The sequence below is a fragment of the Heterodontus francisci genome, chromosome 25 (genome assembly GCF_036365525.1).
Source record: "Heterodontus francisci isolate sHetFra1 chromosome 25, sHetFra1.hap1, whole genome shotgun sequence".
Lineage (NCBI taxonomy): Eukaryota > Metazoa > Chordata > Chondrichthyes > Heterodontiformes > Heterodontidae > Heterodontus > Heterodontus francisci.
In genome coordinates, this window is record NC_090395.1 from 76,800,054 (window position 1) to 76,819,355 (window position 19,302).

Genomic DNA, 19,302 nt, shown 5'->3' on the forward strand with positions numbered 1-19,302 from the left:
GCAATAGACAGAGCTAAGCGATCCCACAACCAACGGATCAGATCTAAGCTCTGCAGTCCTGCCACATCCAGTCGTGAATGGTGGTGGACAATAAAACAACTAACTGGAGGAGGTGGCTCCACAAATATCCCCATCCTCAATGATGGGGGAGCCCAGCACATCAGTGCGAAAGATAAGGCTGAAGCATTTGCAACAATCTTCAATCAGAAGTGCCAAGTTGATGATCCATCTCGGCCTCCTCCTGAAGTCCCCAGCATCACAGATGCCAGACTTCAGCCAATTCGATTCACTCCGCGTGATATCAAGAAATGACTGAAAGGCTATGGGCCCTGACAATATTCCGGCAATAGTATGGAAGACCTGTGCTCCAGAACTTGCCGTGCTCCTAGCCAAGCTGTTCCAGTACAATTACAACACTGGCATTTACTCTGCAATGTGGAAAATTGCCCAGGTATGTCCTGTACACAAAAAGCAGGACAAATCCAACCTGGCCAATTACCGCCCCATCAGCCTGCTCTCACACATCAGTAAAGTGATGGAAGGTGTCATCAACAGTGCCATCAAGCGGCACTTGCTTAGCAGTAACCTGCTCAGTGACGCTCAGTTTGGGTTCCTCCAGGGCCACTCAGCTCCTGACCTCATTACAGCCTTGGTTCAAACATGGACAAAAGAGCTGAACTCAAGAGGTGAGGTGAGAGTAACTGCCCTTGACATCAAGGGAGCATTTGACCGAGTATGGCATCAAGGAGCCCTAGCAAAACTGGAGTCAGTGGGAATCAGGGGGAAAACCCTCCGCTGGTTGGAGTCATACCTAGCGCAAAGGAAGATGGTTGTGGTTGTTGAAGGTCAATCATCTGAGCTCCAGGACATCACTGCAGGAGTTCCTCAGGGTAGTGTCCTAGACCCAACCATCTTCAGCTGCTTCATCAATGACCTTCCTTCAATCATAAGGTCAGAAGTGGGGATGTTTGCTGATGATTGCACAATATTCAGCACCATTCATGACTCCTCAGATACTGAAGCAGTCCGTGTAGAAATGCAGCAAGTCTTGGACAATATCCAGGCTTGGGCTGATAAGTGGCAAGTAACATTCGTGCCACACAAGTGCCAGGCAATGACCATCTCCAACAAGAGAGAATCTAACCATCTCCCCTTGACATTCAATGGCATTACCATTGCTGAATCCCACACTATCAACATCCTAGGGGCTACCATTGACCAAAAACTGAACTGGAGTAGCCATATAAATACCGTGGCTACAGAGGCTAGAAATCCTGTGGCGAGTAACTCACCTCCTGACTCCCCAAAGCCTGTCCACCATCTACAAGGCACAAGTCAGGAGTGTGATGGAATACTCTCCACTTGCCTGAATGGGTACAGCTCCAACAACACTCAAGAAGCTCGATACCATCCAGAGCAAAGCAGCCCGCTTGATTGGCATACCATCTAGAAACATTCACTCCCTCCACCACCGATGCACAGTGGCAGCAGTGTGTACCATCTACAAGATGCACTGCAGCAACGCACCAAGGCTCCTTCGACAGCACCTTCCAAACCCGTGACCTCTACCAACTAGAAGGACAAGGGCAGCAAATACATAGGAACACCACCACCTGCAAGTTCCCCTCCAAGTTATACACTATCCTGACTTGGAACTATATCGCCGTTCCTTCACTGTCGCTGGGTCCAAATCCTGGAACTCCCTTCCTAACAGCACTGAGGGTGTACCTACCCCACATGGACTGCAGCGGTTCAAGAAGGCAGCTCACCACCACCTTCTCAAGAGCAATTAGGGATGGGCAATAAATGCTGGCCTGGCCAGCGACGCCCACATCCCATGAATGAATAAAAAAAAAACTGCAAGGTTTTATTGTCCCCTTATATTCGTAAATGCACTTCCGACTGCCAGGCAGGCAACACAAGGATATACAGGTCAAAAAATGCTTGCAAGAATCTTTTGTAGTTTGGGCACCTCACATTTCCTGAGGTATCACAGGTATCCTAGCATCATACAAGAATCCTGTAATGTTTTCCTGGCCAGCCTCCCATCTTTCACCTTCCATAAACTGAAGATTATCCAAAACTCTGCTGCCCATATCCTATCTCGCATCAAGACCTGTTCACCCATCACCCCCTATCCTCACTGACCTACATTGACTCCTGGTCCAGCAACGCCTCAATTTTAAAATTCTCATCCTCTGTTTTCAAATTCCTCATGGTCTCACTTCTCCCTCTCTCTGTAACTTCCTGTCGCCCCACAACCCTCCAAGATTTCCACACTCCTCTAATTCTGACCTCTTGAGCATCCCTGATTTTAATTGCTCTGCCATTGGTGGCTGTGTCCTCAGCTGTCTGGGCCCCAAGCTCTGGAAATACCTCCTTACACCTCTCCACTCTCTACCTCTCTCTCCTCCTTTGAGATGCTTCTTAAAACCCACCTCTTTGAGCACTCAGTACTAAGTGGCCAATTATTGACCACTTAAGCGCCTCTTCCCACCTCCACCTCAATTTTATTGAAGGCGGAGGGGCCTGCTGTCATGAGTAGGGGTTGGGGTGTCCCTCCTTTGGGAAGACCACCCACCCTCACCAACCCCACCCCCGTTGTTGGAGCCTGCCTGAATGGCCCTGGTGACCCCGACCCCACTCACCTCTCCTGGGGTCTTCTCCTCTCTTCAGGACTGCAGGGTTTCCTGCAGTACCAGCAGTGGCCACCATTCCTGGTGGCACTGCTGATATGACTGAGCTGCTGGCCTTCTGATTGGCCAGAAGGCCTGAGTGGTGGGAGGTTGTCCCTTAAAGGGACAACATCCCCGACAGCAGGTAGTTAGTTTGCTGCTCGCCGTGAGATAGCAACGGGGGTCGACAGAGGGCAGGGGTGGGATCTTCCCCTTCCTTCCAGCCCACCGCCAGGACCTCCATCACCAGAATAAAATCCAGCCCTGTGACTCTGTAATGCTCCAGTGAAGTGCCTTTGGACTTTTTGCTATGTTAAAGGTGTTATATAGATGTAAGTTGTTGTTGCTGTTGTTGTTCTATCCTGGGACATAATATGTATTCCAGGATATTCTATGTATCCTTGGTATTTAGGATACTCCAGGTCTCCCAGGAATGTTCTGCTGGATATGTTGTGTTCAGTGAGTTCTTGCATGCTCGGTGAGTTACGAATCTTGTTTCCCATATTACCTCCTTACATCATTCAGGATTCTGTAAACTAGAAATGCAGAGGAGAACTTTGCGATTCCTTGTCTCATGCTCTATTTAACAATTCACCCTCTCACAACAGAAACTACAATAAACAGTTGCTCCACTAAAACACATATATTTTCCATTAGGAAATGATTCAATTTCTAAACTATGCAGTAGTGAGCTGTGGGCCATGTGTCCTGGGTACAGGCCGTCAATGAGTTGAAGTGTTTTGTACATTGAGTGTTACAAATAATTGGGTTTGATTTCCATGTTTCACTGTTATCTTTCATTCAGGGCTTCTGTATAACGGGCTGTGGTTTAATCCAATGGGTCAGTATGAGTTTACAAGGGGCTAGCTGTGTCTTGCATTGATTGTCTCAGGAAAGAGGACAGCAAAGTACACTGTAGTGCTGAATGTTAATTTTCCAGCCAACTGCAGCATCATAGTGATGGGTCACGCATTCAAAAGCCACAGACTTTGTATTCAAAAATTCAATCCGACAAAGCCAGAGAAACTATTTCCTCTGGTGGGGGTATCTAGAATGAGGGGACCTAATCTTAGAATTAGAATGAGGTTGTTTAGGAGTGAAATCTGGAAACACTTCTTCACACTAAGGGTGGTGTAAATCTGGAACTCTCTCTGCAAAAGGCTATAGATGTTAAGGGTCAATTAGAGCCTTCAAGGCTGAGATTGATAGATTTTTGTTGGGTAAGGGTATCAAGAGATATGGTGTAAAGTAAGTAGAGTTGAGATACAGAACAGCCAGGATCTGATTGAATGGCAGAACAGGCTTGAGGGGCTGAATGGCCTCCTCCTGTTCTGACGATATCTCAACCAAAGAACTATTCTTTACTTGTGAGAGCAGATTGCATGTGTTATCAGGCTATTCAAATTTAGCCTTACCATAGCTCTTCCTGATTCTATGTCCCAACAACCACAGAAAAGCTGGTCAGTGAATAGTGATCTGGAATGGAAATCCTGACTAACTTCCCCTCGCCCTTGCCTTGTGGTTCCGGATCTGATTATAACGCCCCCAATCCTGGCTGACACAGATCAACTGAGTGCAGAAGTGCAATCAAATGTGACACCTTCAGGTCTATGCCACTCAGTTGGCCTTGAGGGAACTGTGCCCAGTCTCTCAACTCCCAGAATCACAGAATCACAGAATAATACAGTGCAGAAGAGGCCCTTCGGCCCATCGAGTCTGCACCGATGCAATAAAGACACCTGACCTGTCTACCTAATCCCATTTGCCAGCACTTAGCCCATAGCCTTGAATGTTGAATTCCTTGCTGGACCTTTGTTGCAGGTAAGAGGAATTGATCAGACTCCCAAAGAAAGAACCTGCATAATGTAGCTCCTTATCACCTCCTCAGGACATTGCAAAGTTCTTTACAAGCAATGATTGGAAATGGAGTTACTGAAGTTGCATACGGACAATGACAGCCAATTGGTGCCCAGCAGATCCCACAGGTGGCAAAATTAACAGAGTAACCTGTCTTTTCTTTGATTACACCCATCTGGAGCACCTTGGGACATTTTATTATTTGAAAGGCACTATATTTTTGATGTTTCTTGAGGTGTTGTTTGAGGGCGGAGTGCTGAACAGGATACCAGGAAAACTGTTCTGCTCTTCTTCAAATAGTTCCGTTCGATTGTTAAGCTCCACTTAGAAAGGCCGACAGAACTTCAGTTTACAATCTTATCCAAAAGCTGACAAAATCCAACAGTGCAGCGCTCCCACAGAATCTCATGCATTGTCAGCTTATGCTCAAGTACTGAAATGTGAACGTAAATCTTCTGGCTTCACGGCAAGAGTGCTACCCATTGTCAACCATGGCTCAGTCGGAGGCACTTAAACTGAGGCCCAGTCTGCCCTTTCAAGGGGTGGATGTAAAAGATCGTTTGGCACTATTTTGAAGAAGAGCAGGGGAGTTCTCCCTGGTGTCCTGGTCAATGTTAACCCCTCAATCAACATCACAAAAACAGATCATAATGGTCATTATCACACTGGTGTTTGTGGGAGCTTACTGTGTGCAAACTGGCTGCTGTGTTTCCTACATTACAATAGTCCATTGGCTGTAAAGTGCTTTGGGACATCTGGTGGTTGTGAAAGGTGCTCTAGAAATGCAAGCTTTTGCATGAGCCCTGAGTCTCAGCTGATGTGTGTGTGTGAGAGAGAGAGACAGAGAGAGAGATTCAGCTGAGCTGTTCTCAAGGTCCGGTGTTGCAGAGAGAGCTGAGGCTTTGATGCCTTCTGCCTGGAGAATGACCTGACCGGAAGGGAGGAAGGAATCTAAACAAGAAAAATGTTTTTCCTTCTTGAAAACTGGCAGGTAAGATTCGAACAATTGGAAGATTTTCAATAAATTGAAGAAGTAAATGCTGGGAAAATCAGACTGGTTTGTGGATGTGAATACCTACACTAATCACAGCTTTACAGGGTCACATTCAATAACCCACTCACACCCACAGCAGTCCCAGAATAAGCTGGGAGAACAGGCACATCTGAACTACCCTCTAGCCATGCAGAAAATGTTGCCAGTGGACAGGGAGGGCTCCCACAATCACACAGCCTAATTAGAATCAGAAACTGCAAGCGTGCTATGGAGACACTCCACCACACGTCTGTTACAGGACTTGGCTCCATCTTTGGCCAAAGCAAACACTGAGGTGCCCAAAACACACCATCAAATGCTCACACAGCATAACTTCTCAATGCTTGGCAATGCTCGTCATGCACTGGAATTCTCATTAACCCCTGGATCGGAGCCGATCCACATTGACTACAGTATTATATTAAAGAGGAGGATCATTCTTCAGCTACAGACAATGTGAAATGCTATTTCCAGCAACAACATGGGAGACAGAATTGATTTATTATGGGAGGAAGAGAAACAAAATCTCTCCAATCTGCTACTGCAAATTAGTATAAAATCAGAGCGTGGACAAAGCTGGAGATTCAGGAAAAAAACTGCAGAAAATCACATAGGTTTGTGGGCTATCATATCCTAGTGGGAATATTGAGATTCCCTAGCCTGGGACCTCCATGCATGATTCTACCAAGATCTGCTCAGTCAAACTTTGGTCCCTGTTTTACTTGACAACAGCAGGACTCTGCAAAACCAGGGCCACAGCTAGGGTGCTCCCACCTACTCCCACATGCTAGAAAATTCCTTGCTACCTGGCAGTTAGAGTCATAGAGTCATAGTTCCTGGCATTGCTTTAGCTTTTTATGTTCTGATGAAACGTTTGGTCAGAAGTGGAAACTGAGCAGCTACCAGTCAACCTAAAGAGAGAAAAGAAAACCTTCATCCATCACTCCCTCACCTATCACTCCCTCACACATCTCTCCTTCACCCAACACTCCCTCACACATCCCTCCTTCACCCAACACTCCCTCACACATCCCTCCTTCACCCAACACTCCCTCAGGCATCCCTCCCTCAGGCATCCCTCCCTCACGCATCCCTCCCTCACCCATCACTCCCTCACCCATCACTCCCTCACACATCACTCCCTCACCCAACACTCCCTCACACATCCCTCCCTCACCCATCACTCCCTCACCCATCACTCCCTCACACATCCCTCCTTCACCCAACACTCCCTCACACATCCCTCCCTCACCCAACACTCCCTCATGCATCCCTCCCTTGTCCAACACTCCCTCACGCATCCCTCCCTTGTCCAACACTCCCTCACACATCCCTCCTTCACCCAACACTCCCTCACACAACCCTCCCTCGCCCATCACTCCCTCACACATCACTCCCTCATCCATCACTCCTTCACCCATCACTCCCACACACATCTCTCCTTCACCCAACACTCCCTCATGCATCCCTCCCTCATCAACACTCCCTCATGCATCCCTCCCTCACACATAACTCCCTCACACAACACTCCCTCACCCATCACTCCCTCACCCATCACTCCCTCACCCATCACTCCCTCACACATCACTCCCTCACCCAACACTCCCTCACCCAACACTCCCTCACACATCCCTCCCTCACCCATCACTCCCTCACACATCACTCCCTCATCCATCACTCCCTCACCTATCACTCCCTCACACATCTCTCCTTCACCCAACACTCCCTCATGCATCCCTCCCTCACCTATCACTCCCTCACACATCTCTCCTTCACCCAACACTCCCTCACCTATCACTCCCTCACACATCTCTCCTTCACCCAACACTCCCTCATGCATCCCTCCCTCACCCAACACTCCCTCAGGCATCCCTCCCTCACGCATCCCTCCCTCACCCATCACTCCCTCACCCATCACTCCCTCACACATCCCTCCCTCACCCAACACTCCCTCGCACATCCCTCCCTCACACATCACTCCCTCACACATCATGCCCTCATCCATCACACCCTCACACATCCCTCCCCCACCAACACTCCCTCACACGTCCCTCCCTCACACATCCCTCCCTCATCCATCACTCCCTCGCACATCCCTCCCTCACATATCCCTCCCTCACACATCACTCCCTCACACATCATGCCCCCATCCACCCCTCCCTCACACATCACTCCCTCACACATCACTCCCTCACACATCCCTCCCTCACACATCATTCCCTCACACATCACACCCCCACCCATCACACCCTCACACATCCCTCCCTCTCACATCCCTCCCTCACCCATCACTCCCTCACATATCACTCCCTCACATATCCCTCCCTCACATATCCCTCCCTCACCCAACACTCCCTCACACATCCCTCCCTCACACATCACTCCCTCACACATCACTTCCTTACACATCCCTCCCTCACCCATCTCTCCCTCGCACATCCCTCCCTCACACATCCCTCCCTCACACATTTCAAACCTATATGAAGCTCTTGTTAGGCCTCAACTAGAGTATTGTGTCCCGTTCTGGTCACCACACTTCAAGAAGGATGTGAGGGTCCTTGAGAGGGTGCAGAGGAGATTTACCAGAATGGTTACAGGGATGGGGGATTTCAGTTACAAAGTTAGGTTGGAAAAGCTGGGTTTGTTCCCCTCAGAACTAAGGAGATTGAGGGGAGATTTAATAGAAATGTACAAGATTATGACAGGTTTAGATAAGTTAGACAAGGTTCCCATTGATAAATGGTACAAGGACTAGGGGACACAGATTGAAAGTTTTGGGCAAAAGATGCAGGGTAAATATGAGGAAGCACTTTTCACGCAGTGACTGATAATGACCTGGAACTCACTGTCGACAAGGATGGTGGAAGCAGAGACAATCAGTGACTTCAAGAGGATGTTGGATGGCCATCTGAGAGAAGTAGACTTGCAGGGCTACAGGGATCGAGCCGGAAAGTAGGACTGACAGCATAGCTCAGTGGAGAGCCGGCATGGACTCGATGGACCAAATGGCCTCCTTCTGTACTGTAAATGACTCTATGACATCACTCCCTCACCCATCATTCCCTCACACATCCCTCCCTCATCATCACTCCAAACCTAACGAACCTCCACAGGCATCCTGTTCCCATTTCCATTCTCCCTGCAGCTTCCTCCTGCTGCACGTCTGTGCATTGTGGTTGTGTTGTTTTGAGCTTTTGTAGATCTCCATGACTGGCCAGCACTGTTTGGATACTCCTGTCCAGCCAGCAGAGAGTCACAGTTGGATAGTTGCAAGCACAAAGATGCTCCTGTTCCATGAGGGAAGAATGTCCACAACATGCAGGCTGCTCTCTGAGACCACCAGGGTAGCATCTTATCTGAAACACTGTGCAGTGTCTCGGGATACAATTATCCAGTTGTTGACAACTGCTGATGTGTGCAGTAGGGTCCCAAACCCACTTTCCTCTGCGTCTGCACTGAGCTGTCAAGCAGTGAGGTACCAAACAATAGCTTGTTATCAACAGAAGGAATGGAAGTCAGGGTAGAAGGTCATTCCTGGGTTGTCTCTGGCATTCTGTGATTGCTTACAAGGAGCTCTGGGTGATGGGGTGGGGGAGTGGGGTTGTGTGCCTACCCCTTCGGCCACAGGTTGTCTCAACAGATGGATGAAGGAAAGGAGTAGAAACAGGAGGGAAAACATACCCATCAAAAATCCCATAGAAAAGAAACTTTAACAGCAGTGCAGACCTCACCAATGATTCTGTTGTGAGATAGGATGTAATTTTTCAAAAATTCTTTCTGAGGGTGTGGGTGGCGGTGGCAAAGCCAGCATTTATTGCCCATCCCTATTTGCTCTTGAGAAGGTGGTGGTGAGCTGCCTTCTTGAACCGCTGCAGTCCATGTGGGGTAGGTACACCCACAGTGCTGTTAGGAAGGGAGTTCCAGGATTTTGACTCAGTGACAGTGAAGAAACAGCGATATAGTTCCAAGTCAGGATGGTGTGTGACTTGGAGGGAAGTTGCAGGTGGTGGTGTTTCCTTGTGTCTGTTAGCCTTGTCCTTCGAGGTGGTAGAGGTCATGGGCTTGGAAGGTGCTGTTGAAGGAGTCTTGGTGAGTTACTGCAGTGCATCTTGCAGATGGGACACACTGCTGCCACTGTGTGTCAGTGATGGGGAAATAAATGTTGAAGGTGGTGTATTGGGGGCCAATCAAGTGGGCTGCTTTGTCCTGGATGGTGTCGAGCTTCTTGAGTGTTGTTGGAGCTGCACCCATCCAGGCAAGTGGAGAGTATTCCATCACACTCCTGACTTGTGCGTTGTAGATGGTGGACAGGCTTTGGGGAGTCAGGAGGTGAGTTACTCGCCAAAGAATTCCCAGCCTCTGACCTGCTCTTGTAGCCGCATTGTTTATATGACGAGTCCAGTTAAGTTTCTTGTCAATAGCCCTTCTTCTTTGGCCTCCTTGTCTCGAGAGACAATGGGTAAGCGCCTGGAGGTGGTCAGTGGTTTGTGAAGCAGCGTCTGGAGTGGCTATAAAGGCCAATACTAGAGTGACAGACTCTTCCACAGGCACTGCAGATAAAATTGGTTGTCGGGGTTGTTACACAGTTGGCTCTCTCCTTGCACTTCTGTTTTTTTTCCTGCCAACTGCTAAGTCTCTTCGATTCACCACTCTTTAGCCCCGCCTTGATGGCTGCCCGCCAGCTCGGGCAATCACTGGCAACTGACTCCCAGGACTTGTGGTCAATGTCACAGGATTTCATGTCGCGTTTGCAGACGTCTTTAAAGCGGCGACATGGACGGCCGGTGGGTCTGATACCAGTGGCGAGCTCGCTGTACAATGCGTCCTTGGGGATCCTGCCATCTTCCATGCGACTCACATGGCCAAGCCATCTCAAGCGCCGCTGGCTCAGTAGGGTGTATATGCTGGGGATGTTGGCCGCCTCGAGGACTTCTGTGTTGGAGATACGGTCCTGCCACCTGATGCCAAAGCTTCTCCGGAGGCAGCGAAGATGGAATGAATTGAGACGTCGCTCTTGGCTGACATACGTTGTCCAGGCCTCGCTGCCGTAGAGCAAGGTACTGAGGACACAGGCTTGATACACTCGGACTTTTGTGTTCCGTGTCAGTGCGCCATTTTCCCACACTCTCTTGGCCAGTCTGGACATAGCAACGGACGCCTTTCCCATGCGCTTGTTGATTTCTGCATCTAGAGACAGGTTACTGGTGATAGTTGAGCCTAGGTAGGTGAACTCTTGAACCACTTCCAGAGCATGGTCGCCGATATTGATGGATGGAGCATTTCTGACATCCTGCCCCATGATGTTCGTTTTCTTGAGGCTGATGTTTAGGCCAAATTCATTGCAGGCAGCCGCAATCCTGTCGATGAGTCTCTGCAAACACTCTTCTGTGTGGGATGTTAATGCAGCATTTTCAGCAAAGAGGAGTTCCCTGATGAGGACTTTCCGTACTTTGGTCTTCACTTGAAGACGGGCAAGGTTGAACAACCTGCCCCCTGATCTTGTGTGGAGGAAAATTCCTTCTTCTCAAGACTTGAACGCATGTGAGAGCAGCAGGGAGAAGAAGATCCCAAACAGTGTAGGTGCGAGAACACAGCCCTGTTTCACATCACTCAGGATAGGAAAAGAGTCTGATGAGGCGTCGCTATGCTGAATTGTGCCTTTCATATTGTCATGGAATGAGATGATGATACTTAGTAGCTTTGGTGGACATCCGATCTTTTCTAGTAGTCTGAAGAGACCACGTCTGCTGACGAGGTCAAAGGCTTTGGTGAGATCAATGAAAGCAACGTAGAGGGGCATCTGTTGTTCGCGGCATTTCTCCTGTAGCTGGCGAAGGGAGAACAGCATGTCAACGGTGGATCGCTCTGCTCGAAAGTCACACTGTGCCTCAGGGTAGACACGCTCGGCCAGCTTCTGGAGTCTGTTTAAAACGACTCGAGTGAAGACTTTCCCCATTATGCTGAGCAGGGAGATTCCACGGTAGTTGTTGCAGTCACCGCGGTCACCCTTGTTCTTATAGAGGGTGATGATATTGGCATCGCCCATGTCCTGTGGTACTGCTCCCTCGTCCCAGCACAGGCAAAGCAGTTCATGTAGTGCTAAGAGTATAGCAGGCTTGGCACTCTTGATTATTTCAGGGGTAATGCCGTCCATCCCAGGGACTTTTCCGCTGGCTAGAGAATCAATGGCATCACTGAGTTCCAATTTTGTTGGCTGTACATCCAGCTCATCCATGACTGGCAGAGACTGGGTTGCATTGAAGTTGGTCGCAGTGACAACATTTTCCCTGGAGTACAGTTCTAGGTAGTGCTCCACCCTGCGGTCCATTTGCTTGCGTTGGTCAGTGATTGTGTCCCCTGATTTAGATTTGAGGGGGGCGATCTTCCTGATGGTTGGCCCAAAAGCTCTCTTAATGCCATCTTAATGCCTCTGATGTTTCCAGTGTCGGAGGCCAGCTGAATACGACTGCATTGGTGTTGCCAGTAGTCATTTGCACAGCGCCTGGCTGTTCTTTGTGCAGCGCGTCCGGCTGCTTTAAGTGCTACGGATGTTAACTCGCTGGGGGCTTTCTTGTAGTTCAACAGTGCAATGCGCTTAGCAGCTATGACAGGTTCCAGCTCTTCAAAGTGAGATTGAAAACAGTCTGCATTCTGCTTCACGCGTTTGCCAAAGGTGGTCATTGCTGAGTCATAGATGGCGTCTCTGATGTGGGCCCACTTGGTTTCTGCATGCCCTGTAGGAGTGTTTTGAAAGGCTTTTTCAAGTGAATTTAGAAACTTATTTAACAGCTGTGGATAAGAAATTCTGTTCGTGTTGATGCGCGGGCGGCCCTTCTGCTTGGAGTGATGTAGCTTCTTTGGTTTGAGTCTAACTTTGCTGCACAGCAGGGAGTGGTCGGTGTCGCAGTCCACACTGTGGAAGCTGCGTGTGATTTGGACACTGTTTATAGAGGCTCGCCTTGTGATGATGAGGTCCAGCTGGTGCCAATGACATGATCTTGGGTGTCTCCATGAAACCTGGTGACAGGGTTTAGTATGAAAGAACGATTTGGTGATACAGAGGTTGTGATAGGTACACAACTCCAGCAGTCTCTGCCCGTTCTCATTCATCCTTCCAATGCCATAGCGCCCAAGGCAGGAGGGCCATGAGTCATGGTCGGCCCCAACCTTAGAATTAAAGTCCCCCAGCAGGAACAAATGTTCGGTATTAGGAATGCTACTAATGATATTATGGAGTTCCTGGTCTTTAACTTCAGATGGGGAGCAGAGTGTTGGAGCATAGATGCTGAGTAAGTGTACTGGACCAGAGGCGGTGAGCAGTCGGATGGACAGTATGCATTCCCAGCCATTTGAAGGTGGCTCTATCATGCTGAGCAAAGAGTTTCTGATGGTGAAGCCCACTCCATGCTGTCTTGGTTCTTCAGGATCCCTACCCTGCCAGAAGAAGGTGTAGTCTTGCTCTCTTAGAGATCTGCTCGCAGGGAGGCGTGTCTCCTGAAGTGCTGCAATGTCTACATTGAGTCTACTGAGCTCAATGATGGTGGTCTTCTGAGAATTGTTGATTTGTGTAAGGTCTTCTGATAGGCCAGGACACATTGTTCTAACGTTCCAGCTTGCAAAACGAAGGGCTGGTACCTTCTTTCCTTTTTTTGTTGTGCCGTTTGGTGCAGTGTTACAGTCCACTTGTCGGGTAATGACCCTGAGCTCCAAGCACCCATTGAAGCATGTGGACTGTGGCAGGACAGAACTTTTCTGACCGTGGGCTGCCAGGTTTGAGGTGGGCGGTACCGACAAAGGCAACCCATGGCGCCCAATCTCTACGCCAATTGAGCTGGACTTATAACCCGTAACTGCTGCCTTCCTTATTGTTTTGGTCGCTGTGAGGCGACTATGGAGTGACCTCTCCATGGTGTATGCCTGGGTGGATGTATGGAGGTTGTGAGTTGCCCAAGCATCAAAACCCCCCTCTCGGCCTTCCCAGTGAGGTCCAAAGGAGTGCAGAGCACGATGTATGGCTGCAGAAACTGCCGGAAACATGCCAGAGGTGACATATGACCGTCTTCGGGGTTCTGCTCTGGAGTTTCTGTTAGGGTTTACTCCCTTAGCCTTGGTCTCTCCCGAGATGCCCACAAGGCAGTGGGGTTGTTTGCACCTATTCCTGAGCAGGGACCCTTACAAGTAAACTGTGCGCTTTCATGGAGGGAGAGGGAAGTGGAGACGGGTGTGAGGAGGAGGGGGGGAGGGGGAAGAGGGTGCAAGGGAAGGGGGAGTGGGGGGAAGGGGTTGTGAGGGGGGGAGGGGGGAGGTGTCCGGCGGGGGTCGCAACCCTGTCGAGCGGGCCAGCCCACAGCTTGCACAGCCTCCTCGATGTCGGCGTCCTCCAGGCTGACTCTGCGCTCATGGTCGCCATCCAGCTGACGGTGGAGCTTCTTTCCCAGCTCCCAGCTGTGACGGCGGAAGGCCGACCCAGGCCGGATTGAGACCCTGAGCCTTGACGACCGCCTCATGGGCACTCGGGCCGCCTGCTCCTCCCCGTCGAGCTCTGTTTATTACAGTCTATTGTAGTGTCTATTACCATGATAAAGACATAGACAATTTTTTTAAATCACAAAATGCACCAGGATTTTTGTTTTTCCTATATCCTTATTGGGAGCTTTGTTTTAACAGTAGCAATTGAAAAGTTATAGTCACTGTTTCTGTTCATTAATTCTTAAATCAGTATCCATTCATTATTCCTTGGTACCCTCCAGAGTGTATCAATAGCCCTTAAGGAGACAGAAGGCCCCAGGTTTGACTGTTGGCCGGAGCTGATTAGCTTATAATCGCAGAGGCCCTGGTAGAGGTGCTGGAATGGATCTCAATATCTCTGGATTAGGAAAAATCATCCAGGATTCTTATTGCTGCTGATTATCTGATGAGTTTAAACATGTGTCGTGATATCAGGTGGGAATCCGACTCATTTCAGAGTAACAGGAACACTGGTCACTTGACGAGTGTGTGAAGCATCTGTGGAAAAGGAATCTATTTATTTATTTAGAGATACAGCACTGAAACAGGCCCTTCGGCCCACCGAGTCTGTGCCGACCATCAACCACCCATTTATACTAATCCTACATCAATCCCATATTCCTACCACATCCCCACCATTCTCCTACCACCTACCGACACTAGGGGTAATTTACAAAGGCCAATTTACCTATCAACCTGCAAGTCTTTGGCTGTGGGAGGAAACCGGAGCATCCATTGGAAACCCACGCGGTCACAGAACTTGCAAACGCCGCACAGGCAGTGCCCAGAACCGAACCTGGGTCGCTGCAGCTGTGAGGCTGCGGTGCCACCCTAACTGCGCCACTGTGCTACCCAGGGATTGTTTCCGCTGCTATATTCATGGGGGCTATTTATTTGGGCATCCCAGGTGGATGGCTAAACCAGGCATTTAGTCCCTTCAACAATGAAAATTAGGAGGCCTAAGACTTGTTAAATGACCCCATTGAGAAATTTGTTGGTGATGGGAGGAGCAGACACTGAACTCAGGATTGTTCAGAGTGCCCTCAACTTCACAGGTGTCATCATCACCCCATTCCACCCATCACTCTTTCCAATACCCCCCACGAATGTCTTCAATACCTCCATCGCTGTCTTGAATCTCCCCCGTCCCCCGTAACTCTCTCCAATTCCCCCTCCTGGGCTGTACCCAGAGGTCACTGACAGTTGGGCAGGATGTCTTCACTCGGGAAATCTACGTGAGGGATGCGATCAGTGCCAGCAACTTGCACCGTGGATGTTGGTGAGGTCCAGGGACCAATTTCCATCGTTCCTCAGGCCAATCCATTCAAGCACATGGTGGTCGCACATCACAGAGTCTCAACCCAAAAACAGGCACCAACCAAAATCAAACCACAGTGTTTTTTGGCGCGAAAGGAGGAGTAGGGAATTGGAAAGGCAAGCAAAGTTTACAGTATATTTCTCATTATTGTCTGTGATCAGCAGAGGAAGAGGTAGAGGGAAGAGAGTACAGTAGAGTGAAGTGCATTCCAGGTTCCAGGTTCAGTGTGTGACACGGGCCAGGCTTACACACTTAACAGGATTATACACTTTAAAATTTACTGAGAACAAAACTGAATGCGATTGTCGAAAAAATAGGAAATGGTTCTGGATTTGGAAATTGTATCCATTTAATAACATTTTACGCTTCTCAAGTACATAACGAGTGAGATAGATCCTGTTCTTAAACTACAGCTTTTCACTCGATCTGCTCTGTCCCATGTGAAGAGCTCCAGCAGCTACAGCAGCAGTATGAGATAGATGTCTAGAGACCACTCAGACACATTCAATGATGTAAAAATGAAGCTCCTGTTCTGTGCCTGGGATTGCTCCATACTGCATGCCATACAGTACGGACCCAACACATACACTGGTCCAAAATCAGAACAAAATTGCTTGAAGCTGTATAACGCATTAACTATTTTCCTGTATTGCTGCACCCCTGCAAAATCCATATCCCAACAAAGCTGATGTGCAACTTAGCAAAACACACAGTGATTATTCCATTGGCTCTGCTCAGCAGTACATGAAGCTTTCATTTTCATTTTTTTGGTCCTTAATATTTTTTGATGAATTTTACATTCATCAACAGGAGAGATTATAGCATGAGGGAATGGAATCTATCAAACACTCCTAGAGCAGGTACAACAGAAGTAAGCTATAGAATAAAGCTCCCTCTACACTGTCCCCATCAAACACTCCCAGGACAGGTACAGCACAGGTTAGATATAGAGTAAAGCTCCCTCTACACTGTCCCATTAAACACTTCCAGGGCGGGTACAGCACGGGGTAAAAAAAAAAAATGGGGGTTAGATACAGAGTAAAGCTCCCTCCACACTGTCCCCATCAAACACTCCCAGGACAGGTACAGCACTGGGATTGGCTGGGCACTTTGGAGCACTTCCTGCCAGCAATCAGAGGGAGCAGCTGCACCTGTCCTGCAGCAACTGCAGAGTGGAGAGTGGAGAGTGGAAACTGCAGCAACTGGGGAGACAGACTGGAGAAAGGTGAATACAGAAAAAAAAAAGAAAAAATGGGGTCTTACTCTGGTTTTTCTTCAGATCGTATAAATCTTTCGCCTTTTACTAAAGATTTCCATTAGAACATTAGAACATTACAGCGCAGTACAGGCCCTTCGGCCCTCGATGTTGCGCCGACCTGTGAAACCATCTGACCTACACTATTCCATTTTCATCCATATGTCTATCCACTGACCACTTAAATGCCCTTAAAGTTGGCGAGTCTACTACTGTTGCAGGCAGGGCGTTCCACGCCCCTACTACTCTCTGAGTAAAGAAACTACCTCTGACCTATATCTATCACCCCTCAACTTAAAGCTATGTCCCCTCGTGTTTCCCATCACCATCCGAGGAAAACGACTCTCACTATCCACCCTATCTAACCCTCTGATTATCTTATATGTCTCTATTAAGTCACCTCTCCTCCTCCTTCTCTCCAACAAAAACAACCTCAAGTCCCTCAGCCTTTCCTCGTAAGACCTTCCCTCCATACCAGGCAACATCCTAGTAAGTCTCCTCTGCACCCTTTCCAAAGCTTCCACATCCTTCCTATAATGCGGTGACCAGAACTGCACGCAATACTCCAGGTGCGGTCTCACCAGAGTTTTGTACAGCTGCAGCATGACCTCGTGGCTCCGAAACTCGATCCCCCTACTAATAAAAGCTAACACACCATATGCCTTCTTAACAGCCCTATTAACCTGGGTGGCAACTTTCAGGGATTTATGTAACTGGACACCAAGATCTCTCTGCTCATTTACACTACCAAGAATCTTCCCATTAGCCCAGTACTCTGCATTCCTGTTACTCCTTCCAAAGTGAATCACCTCACACTTTTCCGCATTAAACTCCATTTGCCATCTCTCAGCCCAGCTCTGCAGCCTATCTGTGTCCCTCTGTACCCTACAACATCCTTCGGCACTATCCACAACTCCACCGACCTTCGTGTCATCCGCAAATTTACTAACCCACCATTCTACACCCTCTTCCAGGTCATTTATAAAAATGACAAACAGCAGTGGCCCCAAAACAGATCCTTGCGGTACACCACTAGTAACTAAACTCCAGGATGAACATTTGCCATCAACCACCACCCTCTGTCTTCTTTCAGCTAGCCAATTTCTGATCCAAAGCTCTAAATCACCTTCAACCCCATACTTCCGTATTTTCTGCAATAGCCTACCGTGGGGAACCTTATCAAACGCCTTACTGAAATCCATATACACCACATCCACTGCTTTACCCTCATCCACCTGTTTGGTCACCTTTTCGAAAAACTCAATAAGGTTTGTGAGGCACGACCTACCCTTCACAAAACTGTGCTGACTATCGCTAATGAACTTATTCTTTTCAAGATGATTATAAATCCTGTCTCTTATAACCTTTTCCAACATTTTACCCACAACCGAAGTAAGGCTCACAGGTCTATAATTACCAGGGCTGTCTCCACTCCCCTTCTTGAACAAGGGGACAACATTTGCTATCCTCCAGTCTTCCGGCACTATTCCTGTCGACAATGACGACATAAAGATCAAGGACAAAGGCTCTGCAATCTCCTCCCTGGCTTCCCAGAGAATCCTAGGATAAATCCCATCTGGCACAGGGGACTTATCTATTTTCACACTTTCCAAAATTGCTAACACCTCCTCCTTGTGAACCTCAATCCCATCTAGCCTCGTAGCCTGAATCTCAGTATTCTCCTCGACAACATTTTCTTTCTCTACTGTAAATACTGACGCAAAATATTCATTTAACGCTTCCCCTATCTCCTCTGATTCCACACACAACTTCCCACTACTATCCTTGATTGGCCCTAATCTAACTCTAGTCATTCTTTTATTCCTGATATACCTATAGAAAGCCTTAGGGTTTTCCTTGATCCTATCCGCCAATGACTTCTCGTGTCCTCTCCTTGCTCTTCTTAGCTCTCCCTTTAGATCCTTCCTGGCTAGCTTGTAACTCTCAAGCGCCCTAACTGAGCCTTCACGTCTCATCCTAACATAAGCCTTCTTCTTCCTCTTGACAAGCGCTTCAACTTCTTTAGTAAACCACGGCTCCCTCGCTCGACAACTTCCTCCCTGCCTCACAGGTACATACTTATCAAGGACACGCAGTAGCTGCTCCTTGAATAAGCTCCACATTTCGATAGTCCCCATCCCCTGTAGTTTCCTTCCCCATCCTACACATCCTAAATCTTGCCTAATCGCATCATAATTTCCTTTCCCCCAGCTATAATTCTTGCCCTGCGGTATATACCTGTCCCTGCCCATCGCTAAGGTAAACCTAACCGAATTGTGATCACTATCACCAAAGTGCTCACCTACATCTAAATCTAACACCTGGCCGGGTTCATTACCCAGTACCAAATCCAATGTGGCATCGCCCCTGGTTGGCCTGTCTACATACTGTGTCAGAAAACCCTCCTGCACACACTGGACAAAAACTGACCCATCTAAAGTACTCGAACTATAGTATGTCCAGTCAATATTTGGAAAGTTAAAGTCCCCCATAACAACTACCCTGTTACTCTCGCTCCTGTTGAGAATCATCTTCGCTATCCTTTCCTCTACATCTCTGGAACTATTCGGAGGTCTATAGAAAACTCCCAACAGGGTGACCTCACCTCTCCTGTTTCTAACCTCGGCCCATACTACCTCAGTGGACGAGTCCTCAA

The 19,302-nt window shown here is 48.5% G+C and overlaps 1 pseudogene; it reads left to right on the forward strand.

Moving 5' to 3' along the window:
• The first annotated feature begins 16,650 nt into the window (after positions 1 to 16,650).
• Positions 16,651 to 16,740, forward strand: LOC137384140 (U5 spliceosomal RNA; annotated as a pseudogene).
• Positions 16,741 to 19,302: the final 2,562 nt, after the last annotated feature.